The sequence below is a fragment of the Mus caroli genome, chromosome 8 (genome assembly GCF_900094665.2).
Source record: "Mus caroli chromosome 8, CAROLI_EIJ_v1.1, whole genome shotgun sequence".
NCBI classification, from domain to species: Eukaryota; Metazoa; Chordata; class Mammalia; order Rodentia; family Muridae; genus Mus; species Mus caroli.
This window is the reverse complement of record NC_034577.1, coordinates 27,455,293-27,473,164: the sequence shown is the minus strand read 5'-3', so window position 1 is coordinate 27,473,164 and position 17,872 is coordinate 27,455,293. Positions and strand designations below refer to the sequence as shown.

The 17,872-nt window shown below is 43.1% G+C and overlaps 1 pseudogene; it reads left to right on the top strand.

Moving 5' to 3' along the window:
• The first annotated feature begins 1,720 nt into the window (after positions 1-1,720).
• LOC110300194 lies at positions 1,721-4,830 on the top strand (annotated as a pseudogene).
• Positions 4,831-17,872: the final 13,042 nt, after the last annotated feature.

Sequence of the window (17,872 nt, the reverse complement as noted above, 5' to 3'; positions counted from 1 at the left end):
TGTCAAGAATGTGGTAGTAAGACACCACCACCAAGCTTATTCTGAAAACAGCTTGAAAATTCTGTAAATGAGCATTTTCCAAGTGAGAAATTTGTCAAGCTGAGATTTTTCTTTGGGTGAAAAGGTGCAGAGAAGTGAGGAATAAAACCCCAGATTAGACTTAAAGGATGATAGTCACTCTAAGCTTAGCAGGCTTGAGAAAAAAAAGTGGGAGCTGCAGAGAGAGCTACAGAAAGCGAGGCCCGCCAAAGCATGCGGTTGGGGACTAAAAGAGTCACTAAAATTGGTCTTTATTTCCCTGCCTGAACATAGGACATCATTTATGAGACACCACAGGAAGGGCGACATTCTGTGACTATGAAAGTGTGATGAAAGATGTAGCTTGCGGGTTTGTCAGAAAGCCACAGAGCACAGACCCAGGGGCAAAACAGACCTGCTTTATTTTCTTAGGAAAAGTGAAAATCTTTAGTGGATGATTGTTTTTCAAGTTTCTCTTTGTGTATCTGGGGGAGGGAAGAGGGATGGTGGGAGAGAGGGAGGGAGAGAGGGAGGAAGAGAGAGAGAGAGAGAGAGAGAGAGAGAGAGAGAGAGAGAGAGAACACTTGCAAGCAGGAGAGCCAGCCTCAAATGCCAGGGGGAAGAGTCAACCTCGAATGCAAATGTGTGTGTGTGTGTGTGTGTGTGTGTGTGTGTGTGTGAGAGAGAGAGAGAGAGAGAGAGCCTCAAATATAAATGCCAAACTCCCACACTGACCTGTTTCCAGAGCTATCTAATCAGCTGGCCAATAATGCCTAGAAGAGGTGAAGATTGCCCAGAAAGGCAAGAGCCATCCCTTGCTATTTCAATGACTGTTCATGTTGGCAGCCGTTTCAGAGATAGAAAATGCTGGGTAGAAGGGAAGAAATGCTCCTTCCCATTGGTTATTCTTCTGTAATGGCAAAAAGTCTGCTAAAGAGAGAGAGGTGTGTGTGTGTGTGTGTGTGTGTGTGTGTGTGTGTGTTAGGGATAAGGGAACCCCACAGACAACTGGTACATTGGCTGTTATTTATTTTTATTAACTGGATCCAGGGAATAGCTGCCTTGCATTGAGTGGACTAGTAATTCAGGCTTACCAGCTACCAGCTCTGGGATAACAACAGTGGTAGTGATGATGGCCGCTGCTATCTACTGAACGTCTGGTGTGAGCTGGGTGCTTCCTCACATCACCTACTTACACACAGTCTAATGCAGTAGGCACTGACTTCGCCTTTGCTCTATATGCAGTGAGCTATTGAGGCTGGGATAATTTCTTTGTCTAGTGTGATCCAACTAATATACAGGCGTATCTGAAATTTGAAAGTAGGTTGGTGGGGTTCATGTGCTCAGATCGAATCTTCAGCAAGATAATATTTTAAATGGGGCTTTCTGATGGTGATTAGGTCATGAGGGTAGAGCCCTTGGTAACTAGGAGAAAGATGCAATGATAAACAACAACGTGCCACCCAGAACTTGATGCTGCTGGCATGTTCTTGGGTTTCTAGCATCCCAAACGGTGAGAAATAATTCTTTTTTTCTACAAGCTGCTCAATTGATGGTGCTTTCTTTCAAGCTGACTGACTGACGTATTGCTTGACCCAGGAATGCCCACAATGTACACATATGTCAGTGTCACATTAGGCTGCTAGAAAAAGTAAGATATTTCATGCCCAGTTCTAGTGTTATTTTTTTTTCTCCATGAAAGATGCACTGGATCATAGAGCAATTCAAGGATAGGGAGAAAAGGCTACTGAAAGTCATGGCTGGTAAAGGAAGGAGCTCTGAAGGGACATATGCAAAACCGAGATGGGTTAGGGCTAGAGAACAAAATCACCGCCTGCTGCCCGCTGCACACTGCACACTGCCCGAGGCTGCTGACAAATGGCCTATGACTGCCATGTCCTCTAGCATAGCAGAAAAGGCAAGCCCTTCTTTTGAGTAGGAGGGGGCTGCATACTTTTATATTAAACCAAAATGTCAGATCTCTATATCTGATTAAAGACAACACAGTTGCTTTATGAGCTCCCAGTGATCATGTCCCCAACCGTGTGATTTTTCTCTGTAACTGTATTGCATCTATGAACTTCCTCCGATGCCTATTAATTAGCAGAAATAGAGAAATATGCCACCAGATTAAAGGTGTAAAATATACCCTATTTATTTTCCTCTTTCTCTTAATTATCGTTTTCGAATTTAAATTATACAGCTGTCTATCAAAACGTGCAAATAAAAGATTCTTACCTCGACGCAAAATAAGGTATCTGGGCATATAACCAAATTGTATGCTTATTGTCAATAGACTTGATTCATTTCCTCATAAAGAATCTATTTGACTTTTAGATATTAAAAAAAAAACACTATCATATCAGAGGAATGAGCACTGGTGCCATTTACATGAAATGTACTAAGCAGTCGAATGAGACAGACAGAAAGTCGATTTGTGTTTGTTTAGAGCCGCTGGCTGCGAAGAGAGATGGAGATTGAGAACTGATAGGTGTGTGGTTTTGAGTGTGTGCACCTGAGAGAGGGTGCTGAAATATCCTGAAATCAAACTAGTGATGGGGGGGGGCATCTTTTATTCTCCCCTCAGTCTCCCACAGCAGATTTGCATGTGGTTGTACTTGTGTTTACAGGTCTTTCTATAGCAGACTCGCATGGTTGCGTTCAGTTACTTCATGGTGACACCCAACTGTTTATATCTCATCTTTCACGAAGAAGTTGGAGCACAGCCAGCGATTTAAATCTTACAGAGTGCAAGGCGAGACTGTAAATGACTGTTGCTCTGCATCTAAATTTATCTCAGCCACAAAGTCATCTGTTTAACACCAAGAACTGCAGCATAAAGGAAATTGTACTTGAGTAACAATGTCCCATCTGTAGAAAATCAAAGTCAATTACACCAAAACCTCATTTAATCTCTGTCCCTTTTGTTGAGGACCAGGCAAGTCAAAAGGACAACCCCTTTAGGCTTTCTTTTGTTTCCAGTTGTGAAATGAATGAATACACCCAAGAAATACATTAAGGGAGATCACATATGTTAAAGAAAATAACAGAGTGTCTAGCATATGGTAGCTATGTGATAAATAAATGATACAGTAGTTTCTTAATAAATAGAGGGGAGCCGTTTCCTGCTAAATAAAAACCAGGCTTCTGCTCGAAGCCGCTCACTAATGCATAATTATTATTTCACTGTATGAGAGATTCAGGGTGCAGTTTGTGACTTTAAGTACAATTTGCTTATTGGGGGTGGGGGCAGAAAAATCATTGATTCTCTTTAGCACCTACGCCTTGTGAGCAAGGAGAAAAAGATGCCCCATCTCGATGGTGGATGTTGGAGTTTTTAACCTTCTGCTCTCTAATCTCCTGTGAGACCTGGTGGAAGGTTTTTTAATTTTCACTCTTCTGTTTTGAGGCCTACATATCGAGAAGATGAAGAAGTAAAATGTCCTGGGAGACAACAGGGCTTTCCAACTTAGTGGCGTCAGCCTTCAAGCTGATCTGAGACAGATGTCGAGTGCCCACTACCATGCTAAACTGCTTTGACCTGCCACGGTTTTGGATCACAGAGAGATTTGAGAAGACACAAAGCACAACACAGCAGGCCACCCTTGGATTTTTATTAAATACCCTGAGCTGACAAGCAACTAACAACACCTTCCTTCAACTCAGGATGTGGGGGTGGGGTATGGTGGGGATAGGGGCTCAGGGTTTCAGGGGGGTTTATGGCGGTCTGTGGGGAGGTGGTGAAGATTTCCAAATCATGTTCAGTGAGTCCTGAGAACAGACAGAGTCTGTAATCCTCCTAACATCTGAGAATGGCAGCTTTTGTTTTAAGGTTAAATAGATAAATGGAGCTGACCTTCTGTGGGTGGAATGAATCATACATCTGACCACTGCTTTCATTCTTGTGCAGAACTTCATGAATCATGGGCATCAAGAACATGCCAGGCTGAAAAGGACCCCCAGAGGATTGGCACGCATCGTTGGCAATCATTGAACAGAACAGCTCTTTCTGGTTCTGATGGAAGGTGTCAAACTTACAGTCAACAAAGGGTTGAGAACCGTTTCAACTGACCCACACAGTAGCCCTCGGCACCATTGGGGAGTCCAACTACCACTTCGGGGTCACATATGTGGGGACGAAGTAGCTGAGTCCCACAGAGGCGTTGCCCGTGCTGGTGGATGACATGGACAATAGTGGCAGCATCAATGCACAGGTCACCCACCAGCTGAGCCCAGGTCTCATGTCCAAAAGGGCCATCCAGATCCAGCAGTCCAAGTTCGTGAACTGGCAGGTGGATGGCGGGTACTGTGGCTCCGACTTCACGGCTGCTGTTACCCTGGGCAACCCAGATGTCTTGGTGGGTTCAGGAATCCTCCTGGCCTACTACCTCCAGACCATCATACCTTGCCTGGCCCTAGGTGGACAGTGCGTCTATCACAGGCCGCCTGGAGAGGAGGGAGGGCCCTGTCATGTTTCTAGCTGGGAAATACACACTGAACAACTGGTTGGCTACAGCAACGCTGGACCAGGCTGGCAGGCATGCGACATATCACAAAACCAGTGACCAGCTGCAGGTGGGTGTGGAGTTTGAAGCCAGCACCAGGATGCAGGACACCAGTGCCTCCTTTGGGTATCAGCTGGACCTGTCCATGGCCAACTTCCTCTTCAAAGGCGCTGTGAACAGTAACTGGATCCTGGGCACCATGCTTAAGAAGAAACTTCCGCCCTTGCCCCTGACACTGCCCCTTTGCGCCTTCCTGAACCGCCGCAAGAATAAGTTCCTGTGTGGCTTCGGCCTCACCATCAGCTGAGCCCTCCTGTCCTTCCTCTGCAGACCACCCCTGGGCCAGCTGCCTCTCCCCTCCTCTCCAGGAGTTGGGGCAGTGGAAAGGAGCGAACCTACCCCGTGCCCGAGGATCCCCAGCACCAGGGGACAGTGTCCAGGGGTTCCCGGGATCCCCGGGGTCCTGGAGGGAGTTCTGGGATCTGAAGGGCATTCGATTGTGAGCACCCAGGCAAGAGGCGCAGAGGCGGCCAGCAAACCCCGGGGATGTTCCTGTCTCTATCCATCGCTGGGAAAGTTACCAAACCTGGCCTCTTTGTGTTCATTCTGGGACTCGAGCTCTATTCCTCAAGTTCTCACAGAAGCACTTTACTGACTGGGCCATCTCACCAGCTCCTGTTTGACATTCTATTAGATATTAGAATAGGACAAAACCCACCACCCTTCAAGCTGACATCTGCAGGATTCCTTACCCCTCCGTACTCCCCAGTGTCCTCACCCTGATCTCCACCAGGCAGCCCAGCCTTTTGCCACTGTCTGTGAGTATGTGTAGTCCTGCCTCAGGACACCTTTCTTCGGAGGGGGGATTCCATTACACCTTAGATCGTTGGCTGAACGTCTGTGCTGGCACGGCAGGCCTTGGAACCTTGGTTGATTTCCTTTCTGCTGTCTGGAATGTGCATCTGTGATGGTTTGGATAGAAAACGTCTTTCTCAGAATCATGTTTTGAGTGCTTGGTCCCCAGATGGTGGCATGGTTGTCAGGTAGGGGCAAAATTTTGGGGGTGGGACCTCAGTGGAGGAGTGTCACTGGGAATGAACTTTTCAAGGTTATACCACACTCTTAGTCTCTGCGTCTCTGTTTCCTGTTCACCTACGATCTGTTCCCAAGTTCATGTGGCCAAGCAGTCACTGACTGAACTCTTGTTTGGCAGCTGTGAGCTAAGCTGTCCCCTTCCTCCCATCAGCTGCTTCTACGGGATATCTTTGTCACCGAGTGAGATAGGAAAAAATAACTGATACAGTCTCTTACCGCTACCTATGACACACCCATTTAAAGATATCTGTGATTTTATTAGTTCTTTGAGGATTTTATGTGTCTTGCTCATTCCTATTCACCCTTCCCCCACTCCACACACATCCCCTAGCTCCCCACCTACTCAACTTAGTTATTTTTTTTTTAACAAACCCATCAAGTCCAATGTGTCCAATATGTTCTTGGGTATATGGATTTCTACTGGAGCATGGGTGACTTACCAGGATTATTGATTCTCCTTCTCCCAGCAGCTGTCACTTGCCAATAGCTCCCAGACTGGCAGTAGTACTTTATGCCCATGCCCCTTCTTTATGCTGAGATTTTTCCTGGCTTGATCTTCCCAGGTCTTGTATTTCCTATCATAACTGCTGTGAATTCATATGCACAGCTGCCTCTATGTCCATAAGACCCTGTTTCCTTATAATCATCTTCACATGAAAACCTGCTACTGTAGAAGCGTCCCAAAGTGCGTGTGTGCACTAGATACAACTCTGTTTATTTTATATATGGTTAAATGGAATTACCTTGCAACAGGGTGATAATGACCCTACTGGTCAGCACAGCTTAACAAAATAAATAAAAAACCCTAATGACAGGAATAGGTTATCACTTATGTAGTTGTTGGTCAGTGAGGGTTTACAGACTCTAAAATATTACAGGTTATTGCCAATTCTCTTGTTACCCCTGGAACTTGACAATAAAAGCCTATTGCTGAAGACATGGCGTAGTTGAGTCATAGGACATGGAGATATCAGGCTGGTCCTGCCCTGGAAGCTTCATCCTCACCAGCTAGTTTTCTTAGTGCTGGAGGAGAAAAGCATTCGTTAATCTTAACCATCTGTGAATGGTGTGAGCTACAATAATGAGTGTGACAAGACATGCCTGCTGCAATATTGGTGCCCATATCATGTGGGTAACCAACCGTTTTCTGATCCGGATTTAAGGCTCTCTCCATAGGATGAAACCTATGCCTGGCGCCATTATCATCAAGAACCTGTGGCTAACAGGTCATAGGCCCTACTTAGGGAGAACCTACTGCAATCACTCCGTTAGTGGACATAGTGTTAAATCTAATGATTTATCATTATACCCATAGGTCAGTGTTTCTCTCATCCTTCATTAGAGAAGTTTCTATTTGCTAGATAATGATTAACACAGAGATCCACTATTGGTCATCGTGCAGAGATCCACTATTGGTCATCATGCAGAGACTGCAAAGTGCTCATCCCTAAATGGGATATCAGCACCACATCCCCCCACCCCCAAAGCTTAGGCATCTCTGTGGAAGAGGAGGTGAAAAGAGTGTAGAAGACACATATGCCTTTTTTGATTATCGACCTGATGTTATTACTCTAATGGGCTAAGGTGATATTCAATCAAATGCCCAGAAAATCCAGTTTCTTTTAGGTTGTATTTTGACAGATAGTAAAATAGTTTGTGGGCTCTGTGGTAAGACAGTACATGTATGCATTGTAGTCTAGTGCAAGTGAATGCGAGTTTTCTTTTTGTTTTTTCTGATAGAGATGCAATAGAAGGCATTTCTCAGCTCAGCAACCACGCACCACATCCTAGAAGCAATACTAATCTGATCAAACAAAGAAGCCATACCCAGGTCTGCAGGTGCATAATTGGATGGAATTTGAGTAGTTTGTTATCTTCTTCCAAAAACCCAAGTTTTGTAGGAGTCACACTGGATAATGAAATAGATGCATGATTTGAATCTTAAATTTTTGTATTTTTAAACTCTTTAAGATAGATGAATCTCTGCTATTAATTCCTGGAATATAATTCTCATTCTGTCTCTCTCTCCCTCTCCCTCTCCCTCTCTTTCTCCCTCTTCCTTCCCTCTCTCTCTCTTCCTGTCCCCGCCCTTTTTTGTTTTAAAGCAAGGTCTTAATGTGTAGCTTTGGCTGGCCCTGCTGTATAGACCAGGATGGCTGTAAACTCGCATAGATCTTCCTGCTCCTGCTTCCCAAGTTGCCTGAATTAAAGGGATGTAATTACATGCTCATATATGTTGATTCTTGACTTGATGTCACTGCAGAACCTCTGTTTGTCCTTTTGCATTTCTGTAAGGTTTACCCCACAAACCAAATAGATAATGTCAGTATTCTGCCAAATATACACTCCAATAAGGTCTGTATGCAACTGCAAGTACACATTTGCAAGATATACAATAAGTTGATTCTAAATAAGACATATAAATATCAATGTGTCTTTCTAGATTAGGATGAACAATAAGAGATAACACGTGACAAGAACCGGGGAGAACTGTTTATGGGAATGAAAATGGAACACTGACTTTGAAGGAGTTTGTTAATTTTCTAACCATCTCAGGTAGCCCAGGTAGCCCAGGAGCTAGCTGAATCTGAGGATGACTTGGAACTCGCTGTCAGCCATCCTGCTTCTACCTCTGGAATGGGGGATTACAGAAGTGCATTCCACCCCCCTTCTGAGGCACTGCTAGGGATCTGGCTGGCGAGGCTGGCTCTCCTTACTGGTCTGAAGTTCCAGTTTCTTTAAAAGAGAAACCCATACTTACCACATGATCTTGTTATCCACTTTTAGACACCCAGCAAAGATTAAAAAATATATATAGAAAATGAATATAACACTATTTGAAACTAATTTGTCACAGTGTTTTTATTTTTAATGCCAAAGACTAGAAACAACCCTAGGTACCCATCCACAAAGAAATAAAACAAACAGCTCCAGTGCACCCATATGGTGGAATAACATAAATATAAAGGAGTGAGATATTGTCTCATTTTTGCACGTGATGATATGGCTGAATCTCAATCACAGCGAGTAAAAGGAACTGGGCAAAAATATACATTACGTGAATCTGTTTAAATAAAGTTGTAGAAAATGTGCACTTGTTAAGACGCAGACTCATTTGATAGAAAATAGATTGATGGTTGCCTGAAGCTGGAAGAGGAGAGAGAGAAGAGGACAAGAGAGCGGGGGAGGCTTTTTTCCCCCACAGCTCGGATGATTGAACCCAGAGCTCCATGAATGCCAGACCAGCATCCTACCCTGAGCTATCCCCTGAATCCTGAAAGTCAACTCTTTTAGGTGATGGATAGACTTATTTGCTTGTAATGGAGTTCTTGTGGTTACGTACATAATCAAAAATTATGAATTTGTACACTTGAAACCACAAAGGCCTTTAAATGCTACTTGTGTAACATTAAGGATACTTTAAACACACGTCACTTTGGACCAAGTAACTCCAGTAACAAGATATATATGAAATATGTTTACTACACTTTGATTGGCATTCTAATAATTATTGCCTGTCTCCTCTAAGGCAATAATTTAATAGATTCCAATGTCTTCATGAACTAGAGCACTGCTATTAAAACAGTTTTATTAATATGAACACAAAAAGATATTCAAGATGTTTAAACTGTAAGAAGTAACTTACTTGCTGGTGAGGATACAAAGTGGCACTTGTTGAAAACGGTTTGACTTTTTCTCCAAAATGAACATGAAATTATTGTATTACCTCCAGATTCCTCCTCTAGGTACACATCCGTACGTGTTGAAAACATATGTCTCTGTAAGAACTTGGACATGAATGTTCATAGCAGCATTAGTCACAGTTGCTCAATGTGGAAGCAATTCAAATGTCTTACTGTTAACTGGGTATACAAAAAGTGGATTACACAGTTACACGATCCATATTACAGTGGATTATAGTTGACTGGGACTGGGACTAAGCACTGGGACATTCTAGTTAGCATGGATTAACCTGAAATCATAAGACACATGACGGAAGCTGGACATGCAGGCAACATAGTATATGAGTCTACTGATATGTCCCATCCAGAGTAAGGAAATATAGTCAGAAAGAAAGTGGCTTAGCGCATGACAGAATCAAAGGGCAGGTAAGAAAGAATTGGAGCTGACTCCTAACTTTTCTCTGGGCAAGAATAAATGGTTTGGAGCTTGTAGTGATGGTGGCAAAGCCAAGCAAACATGGACTACTACTTGAGGGCGCACATCACACAGAGAATTTTATGTCCGGGGTTTGCTGTGTAGCCAAAGTTATCCTCGAACTCATGGTTGTCCTGCTTCAGCCTACCTAGTTAGTGCTTACTTTACAGGTGTATGCTACCATGCTCGGCTTTAGCCAAACATTAAAAAACACAATTTAAAATTAGCTGGGTGTTCTGGAGATGTGTCTCATTAGATAACATTGAAATCAAGTTAAACGCTTCTGTGTCTTCAAACACAACATCTTAAAAGTGTTAAAACTTAAAAAAATCTTTAAGACTTTGGAACTACATAGCACATTGTTGTCATCCAGAGCTTTTCATTCCTGTCCAGTTGTAACTTCAGACCTCTTCTCTAATGTCCTGCCCCGCTCTCCACCATCCCTGCTCACTGATGGCCCTTCTAGTCTTAATTCCATGTGATCCATCTCTTGAGATTTCACTCGTAAGGAAGAGTATGTAGCACTTGTCTCTTTGTGCCTGGATTATTTCACTTATTGCAATGATCTTTAATTCCATATATATTGTTACAAATGACAAGATTGTTCTTTTATGGGTGAATAATATTCTGTTGTGTTAAGAGGGCATTGTGGTATTGTAAGGAGAGAGGGGTAGTATTTAGAATACTCCTAGACCCAGGACCTGATACTCAAAGAATGCAATGTCAAATCTTGAATCATTTAGTTCCCTGTTTAAAAAGAGATGTACATCTGGGAACATATGATGCCTGTAATCCCAAAACTCCGAAAGGCTGAATCAGTGGACTGTGAGGTTGAGGATAGTCTGGGCTACAGAGCTTCACAGAGATGGAGGGAGAGAAGGAGAGAAGAATGGAGGGAGAATGGTAGGGAGGGAAAGAGGGACAGACAGAGACTGAGAAACAGAGAGACAGAGAGAAATGGACAGAGACATAGAAACAGAGATAGAGAAAGACATCGAGTGGTTCCTCTAATATCAACCATGAAGATACGCTGGTCATTCCCAAGCCTGTGTTCTGTGTCCCACGGCATTTTAGAAGGAGAATAGTTGCGTCAGAGGGTTGTGATTTACAAAGATAAACTTGAGCTCACTGTGAGCACCAATTAAGCCAAAGGACTGTGCAAGATCACATATTATACGCCTCTGCAGAAAGAGGCCTCTAGCAGGGGCCAAAAGGGAAAGAGCACCTTTATCTTGAGGCACAGTAGTAGCTCTAAAAATCCCAGAGGATGGGCATTAAAGTAGTGGGAAACAACACTACTGGACTTTAATTATCATTTTTACTGTTTTCTGATAGTAGCTCAAATTCATCATTTTCCTTCCTTAGCCTTCTAGGAATACAGATGTGTGCTACTATACTTAAGCAGGTCTTATCAATAAAATAATTCAAGAAAGAGTAATAAAGTCAAAGACAGGTACTAGTTGTAACAAGTGCCATGTGTTTATGGCCAACTAGTATCATATAAACATTGCCAAAGCACATCTGGCTCATCAGTAGTCTTGTGAGAGGGGTTTGTGTTTGTGAGAGAAGGCTATAGGCTTTGTACCATTGACAAGTCAACACAATTTCCATGGAAACGGGCTTTCTGCCCTGCTGAGGGTTGGAAAGAATAGAAGTAAAGACTCCAAAGGCACTGCAGAGAATCTGCAATTAGCTTACACCCAGGAAAAGAGCCAGATTCTCACCCGGGAGATAGTAGGATATCAGGCCTAGCCCATGCCATGTGCATTAAGCCTAGCCATCTGACTAGTGATCAGCAACTCACTTGAGGCAGAAAAAGGAAATTCATTTCTTTTAAAGTATTAATTTATGTTTCAGTCTCAAAAATATTTTTCAGTGCCTTAGATATAATTTAATATTAAGGGTTTAAGGGTATTGCCCCAAATATGACAAAGGTATATTTTAAAAAATGTTTTCCCTACTTCCCATTTTACCTTGACTTAGAATCCATACCCATTTCAGATCCTCTGTGCTTATGGACTTGTGTCTGTAGAACACCTAAGTATTGGGTTCCAGATGTACACTCCAAACAAGTCTCTGTAGAAATTCGTCTCTATCAGGTTATGGTGCTGGGGTAATTCTCCACTGTGAGCATCACCAATGAGCCAAGGATGTCTTGTTTGCTACCTGAGTGACTAGCATAAATATGGGGCCACTGAACAGGTGTTTCATGGCAGACTCTCACAGACGAGCAGATCATGGCTCAGTCTTTCTTGGTACTACATAGACACAGCCAAGGGATCTTGTTCTAAGTGGAATATGTTCACCCTGACTTCTCAAGCATCTTTGCAACTTCCTTCTGTAGTTGTGTTAACCAGACAAGCACTTCCTTATTTGTTAGTCACAGTGAGGACCAGCTTCCCTGGTCCAGGCTGCTCTAACAGATGGATAAGGGCTCCAAGCACACTGTCTTCTATGTGGCTGGTTTGTGTGAATAAGTTACCACCTTCATGGTCAATATGGATGGTGATAGACATGTCCAATGAAGACTGTCAGCATAGCTTACCATGGTGGAGAGGGCATGGAAGCAATCCAGCCAGTGGCCTGATACTGATGCCCTCTTAACGATTCAGTATGTATTTTTGGCAACATTTTCTTTTGTTTTTGCTTTGGACAAAAATCTACTCAATCTTAACAATTCACTTTCCTTACCTGGTTTGGTTGATGCCCCATTCATGTATTTGTGCAGAGTGGCTTTCCATGTTGGATGGCTGTAATGTCTGCCTTGGACTGAGACTTGGCATGCAGATTGGTGGCAGAGTCACACAACATGGTGACCACATGCTAAACTCTTTGCCTACTCTCTTTCAAAGTTTTTACTTTTTGAGAATTTCATAGACACATAACAAAATATGACTGCAGACCCACACGTTCACTGATTTTTCCCCTACAGTTCTCTGCCAGCTATCCCTCAACATGCCTTCCTCCTAGCTTCATTCAACTACATCTAATTAGTGCCCGGATATGAAGCATGGAGCATGGGAAACCTACCAGTAGTCATAGCCTCAAAAAAGAAAGATATTCCTTTCAGTTAGAGGTGGGACCTGGAGATGATCTCTTACATTTTAATTTTTATAAATTATGTTGCCTAGGCTAGTTTTGAACTTGAAATCTTCCTGACTGACTCCTGAGTATTTGGGAATATCTCTATCTATCTATCTATCTATCTATCTATCTATCTATCTATCTATCTATCTATCTATCATCTATCACCTGGGTTTGCTCACATTGTGTGTGTGTGTGTGTGTGTGTGTGTGTACATGCAGATGTGAGTACATCTTTACTCACACTTTTGAGGGTCAAGATAGTTTTTCCTCAATTGGGATGTATCTACTTACTAACAGCCAAATAAGCTAGGTTTCTTCCCCACATACAGCCCCAGGCAGCAGGGGATACTGTGGCATCAGAAATGGATGACCTCATCAGAATCAAGGACTCATGTTTTAGAGGCTAGTTCCCTCTTGGTCCCCACGCTACCATATTATCATGTGAGAACTGAGTTGGCCCTGCCCTTCTGCCATTTTGTTTCTTGAAGGTCTGAGTTCTGTCCTGCTTCTTATGTATCAAGTCAACCAATATGTTTTATAAATCCACAGCTGAAATCCTGGCATACCATGCACAAAATGGGACAGAATGTCCTGTGAACTGGAACTGGAAGGAATAAATCATGGCCTGTGGACCTGTGGATCCTGGCAGAGGAGGGAAGAGTCATGCTCCTCCAGGACTCGTCTCCTTCATTTCTTCTCTAGCTTCTCCTTCAGTAAATCTCTTACATCCCGAATCCTACTACCCTAGCTACTGTTGTGTCACAGTACTAAGTATCTGAAAGAAACAACTTCAGAGACTTATTTTGGATCCCTGCTTCAGAGTTTTCCTTGGTCATGGCTGGCTCCACTGATTCTGGGCTCATGGTGTGGCAGAATACCCAGGCAGCAGGAACATGTGGGGCAGAGCTGGTCAACTCATGGTTGCAAAGGAGAAAAGAAAGAGAGGTTTTCCAGCAGGTGCTTCAGCAGGACCTACTTTCTCCTAGAACCTACCTCCTAAAATTTCTAGAACCTCCTAGAACCTGCCACCATTCAGGGACCAAGCATCTAACATGATTCTGTGAAGGCATTTTACATTCAGAGCATAGCATCAGCCTTGGCCTTTTCCCCCGGGTAATCTATGCACAAGCAGTACCAAAAACGTGCTGAGAAGACAGGCGATCATATGAGAACTTGGAATTTATTCACTAACTGTCCAAAGGCAAAGAGGAGGGTAGCTTGATTGGTAGACGGGAAATGAATAGTTCATATCAAAAGGTGGTGAATCAAATGCAAAAGGCTTCACTGATGGTGACTGTAGAATATATCCTGGTGGGGAAGAAAGCTGTAAAGCATAGGCTTTGAAAGCTATGTAGTAAAAAGAAACCCTCAGAGCAGCAGGGTTAGGCTGACTGCTGCCAAGTTGGATTCATGCCAGAAGAGGATAGAGACAGTGTTTAATCACTAACAGTGTAGGCATAGGGTCTCCTGAGTGGCTTTCAAAGAGGTCCTTTACCTTCTACAGTGTGACAGAACAGCCAGGACTGAGCAGACCAGAGACTGAGAAGTTAGAACTGCAGACATCTCAAGGGTTGGGGGTGTTTATTTGGGAACAGGTGTAAGATCAAGGGGCAAAGGGATTCTGGGACCTTGGGAAAACCATGACCTAAAACTGAAACTGGGATGAGGACGTGGAGATGGATGCTCTCGAATATAGATTCTGTGCGTGAAGAAGCTGTGGAGACAAGGAAAGCAGTGTATGCTTTTCTCAGCAGCTCCCCTCATCCCCTCTCCTCCCTGATCATCATGGTTCATAATCAGCCAGGCCTGGGTGGGTGCAGGCTGGAATCTGTTAAGAAGGAAGAAGATACTACAGTTGTTAACTTTCAAGAATTAGCTAGACCATGCTGACAGGAGTCCTAGGAGTACTTCTTAGGCTATATTTTTGAGAACTTGAATAAGCGACCTGGAATTCACCTTTCCTCAGGATCCCAAATCCAATATCCTAGGGACCAGGGAAAGCTCACTATTATGGCAGTTTTTGGAAGTCTGGATAAAGCCAAGTCCAACACGTAGTAGAGATTTCTGAGTTGTTTTCAGGAGAAAATGAAGTGTGAATAACATTGGCCAGAGGAAGAGATGGGGAGGCTAAAGATGAGTTCCAGAATGGATCCTATAGGCATTCAGAATCCTGACACTACAGTGAAGTTTTTAGGGGATTTGGCACCTCCTTAGATTTGAGGATAGCATATTCCACAAATGAGAATATTGCTTTGACCCATGTAATGTGTGAATGGACAGTAACTGCCAGTAATGAATAATAGGGCTCAGAGCAGGTCAGGGCTGTGTTGCATGTACAATAGCCATATTGCTTGGTCCATATGATTGAATAGACCCAGTGGGTTTCATGCTCTGTGTAGAAAAAAGATACAGTGGGCAAAATTGGAGCGATAGTAGGTTCTACAGAGAGAATCAGCTCTCACAATGCAGCCCCTTGGGATTCTGGGATAAAACCATGCTAACCACTGCAGAGAAGAACCAGTAATGGGCATGCTATTGAGCCCTGGCAGAGATAATGATTCTGGATTATGAGAAGAGAATTGCCCATTATGATTTGGATTCTACTGAACTTCTAATTCAGAGTTGGACATGAGCCGTGGAAGTCCATGATCACATCCTGGTACATCCAATTACAAAAACTGAGTAGGACCAGAGGCAGTGACTATGTGGCTCAAAGAGTCTGCCCAAATGGTCTTAACTTCATCACTCTCAATGGATGCAATGGCAACTCTCATCTTATACCCGTGGCTATATGAGAACTTCAAGGTATTTATCTGGCCATATGTTTTGTATTTACAGTTTCCAGATACTGGCCAATGACCCAAGTATCTGCTTAGGAGTCTTAAAGGGAAGGGGCCATAAATTTGAGATATACTGGATTGTGAATGCACAATGGAGAGTTATGTGTCATATATTAACAGTTATTTTGGTAGAGGCACTGAACAATCAAGCAGACAACAGGGCTTGGTCAACTGACCTCACTAACACCATCATTGCTTATCTCAGAATTGGCACCATAGGCACATGAACAGGAGCATGGTAGCAGAGACAGACATCCTATAAGGCAATTTGCATCATAGCAAAGGAGGTAGGTGGTACAGGCCTGCAATCCAATTATTATTGGTAATAATATTGGGAAGCCAGCCTCCCAGAATGCAGGAATAGCCTGGGGCTCAATCATGCAATCTATAGTAGGAAATCTGAGGGATGGACTTTCATAACCACCACAGGCTCTTGTTTGCAGTGTCCAGATCCACAGCTCTACATAAATGACCCACTGACCCAGCTGGCATGTTCTAAAATCAGTCATCATGTTGGCACTGGAATGTGCTTCCCCTCTGAGGATGAGAAATGATTAACTGTGACAGTGATGCTGGGCAGGGGTGTACCTGCAAGATGCTGGCCTTTTCTAAAGGGCAGCTTTCCCTTAAACTCTCCCCACAAGCCTCAATAAAATTTGCATAGAGCTGCACTGCAGTTTAATAAATACATTACCTGTGCCTTTCATCCTTTCTCTCTGCCCCCTGTGTTTTTTTCTTCATAGGAGAAGACATGATTTATGGTCTGATGGCTTTTCCGGTAGGTCATTCTCGCTGGCACTTCCCTTAATAAGTAATCTCATCTTGGCATCTGTGTCTTGGAGGATCTGGACTAACACAGATGGTTTGGACATGTGCTGGTGGGTGTCTATGAAAGAATGGAAAATATGCCAATCTTTCATGCTGAGTGTGGTCAGTGAGCAGTGGCTGCCGGAGAGGTGTTAGGAAGTAGTCTAGCCTCATATCTGGCCCATTGTAATATGCAGTGGTCTACTGGGAAGACCCACAGTGAGGGCAGGAATAGGGTCTTGATCATCCACTGGTCACTACTGCTGAATTGAAATGCTCCACAAATCTCCGTCATGAAGGGAAATAGTACAACTAAGTGTGGTAGTGTATGTCTACAATTCCAGAACTGTGGAAGCTGAGGCAGGGCTGTTGTGAGTTTGAGACTACCCTGAGCTACCTCAGTACCAGGCTAGTTAAGACTACACAGTGTGACAGGCATCCTGTTTAACAAAAAAAGGAGCTGGGATATGGTTCAGTTTAGGCAGGGTGACTGCTAAGCATGCATGAAGCCCTGGATCCTATCCCCAGCATTATATAAAACCAAGTATAGTACCATGTTACACGTCTACACTAAGGAGATAAATGGAAAGATCAGAAGTTCAAGGTCAATCCTGTCTACATAGTGAGTTAAAGCAACCTGAGATAAGTGATCAGAAACACCAAACCCCAAAAACAAATGAAAGGAGGGTGGTGGGTGGGCATGAGGAGAGAGCTACTATATGTAGAACTTTTGTAATGGTGAAGGATATCCTTAATGATAGTCAATGATTAATGTTAATGCTTAATGAATAGCAATTGCATGAAAAACAATGATTATTTATGAGCAATAATAATGCTTAATGATGGCTATAAACTGTATCATATCATTAATGATCCTAAAGTGATACTGAATGTAAGAAATTATGCGGCTGAATTCTATAAGCCATAATAGCCCCACACTGAAAGATGCAAAGTCAATGGAATCTAGAAATAAAAATCAAAGCGTAAGGATTTGCTAGTGTTCTCCGTCATGAGCTGGAGGGAGCGTGTTCTGATGAGCTGTTTTGAACTTCGTTCTTGGGAAGTTTGCCTCATGGAGATATCATGACAAGATGCTACTCAAGCATATTACTCATTCTCCTTTGTCTGTTTTTCTGTTTGCCAAGGGGCATCCTGATGTTCATATTTGAGTAGAATTCCCCACTGAAGAAAGAAAATGGTGGCCAATTGACTAAGGTAATCTAGTCTCTCTAGCACGTATATCTTTCCTTTAAAAAGTAATTTCTAAAATTAATGAAATAATAAGGCTTATAAAATAATTTACAAAAAGGAAAGCAAAACTCAAAGTCTGTGTCTTAGACACAGTTTCTTCCAATTCCCCAGG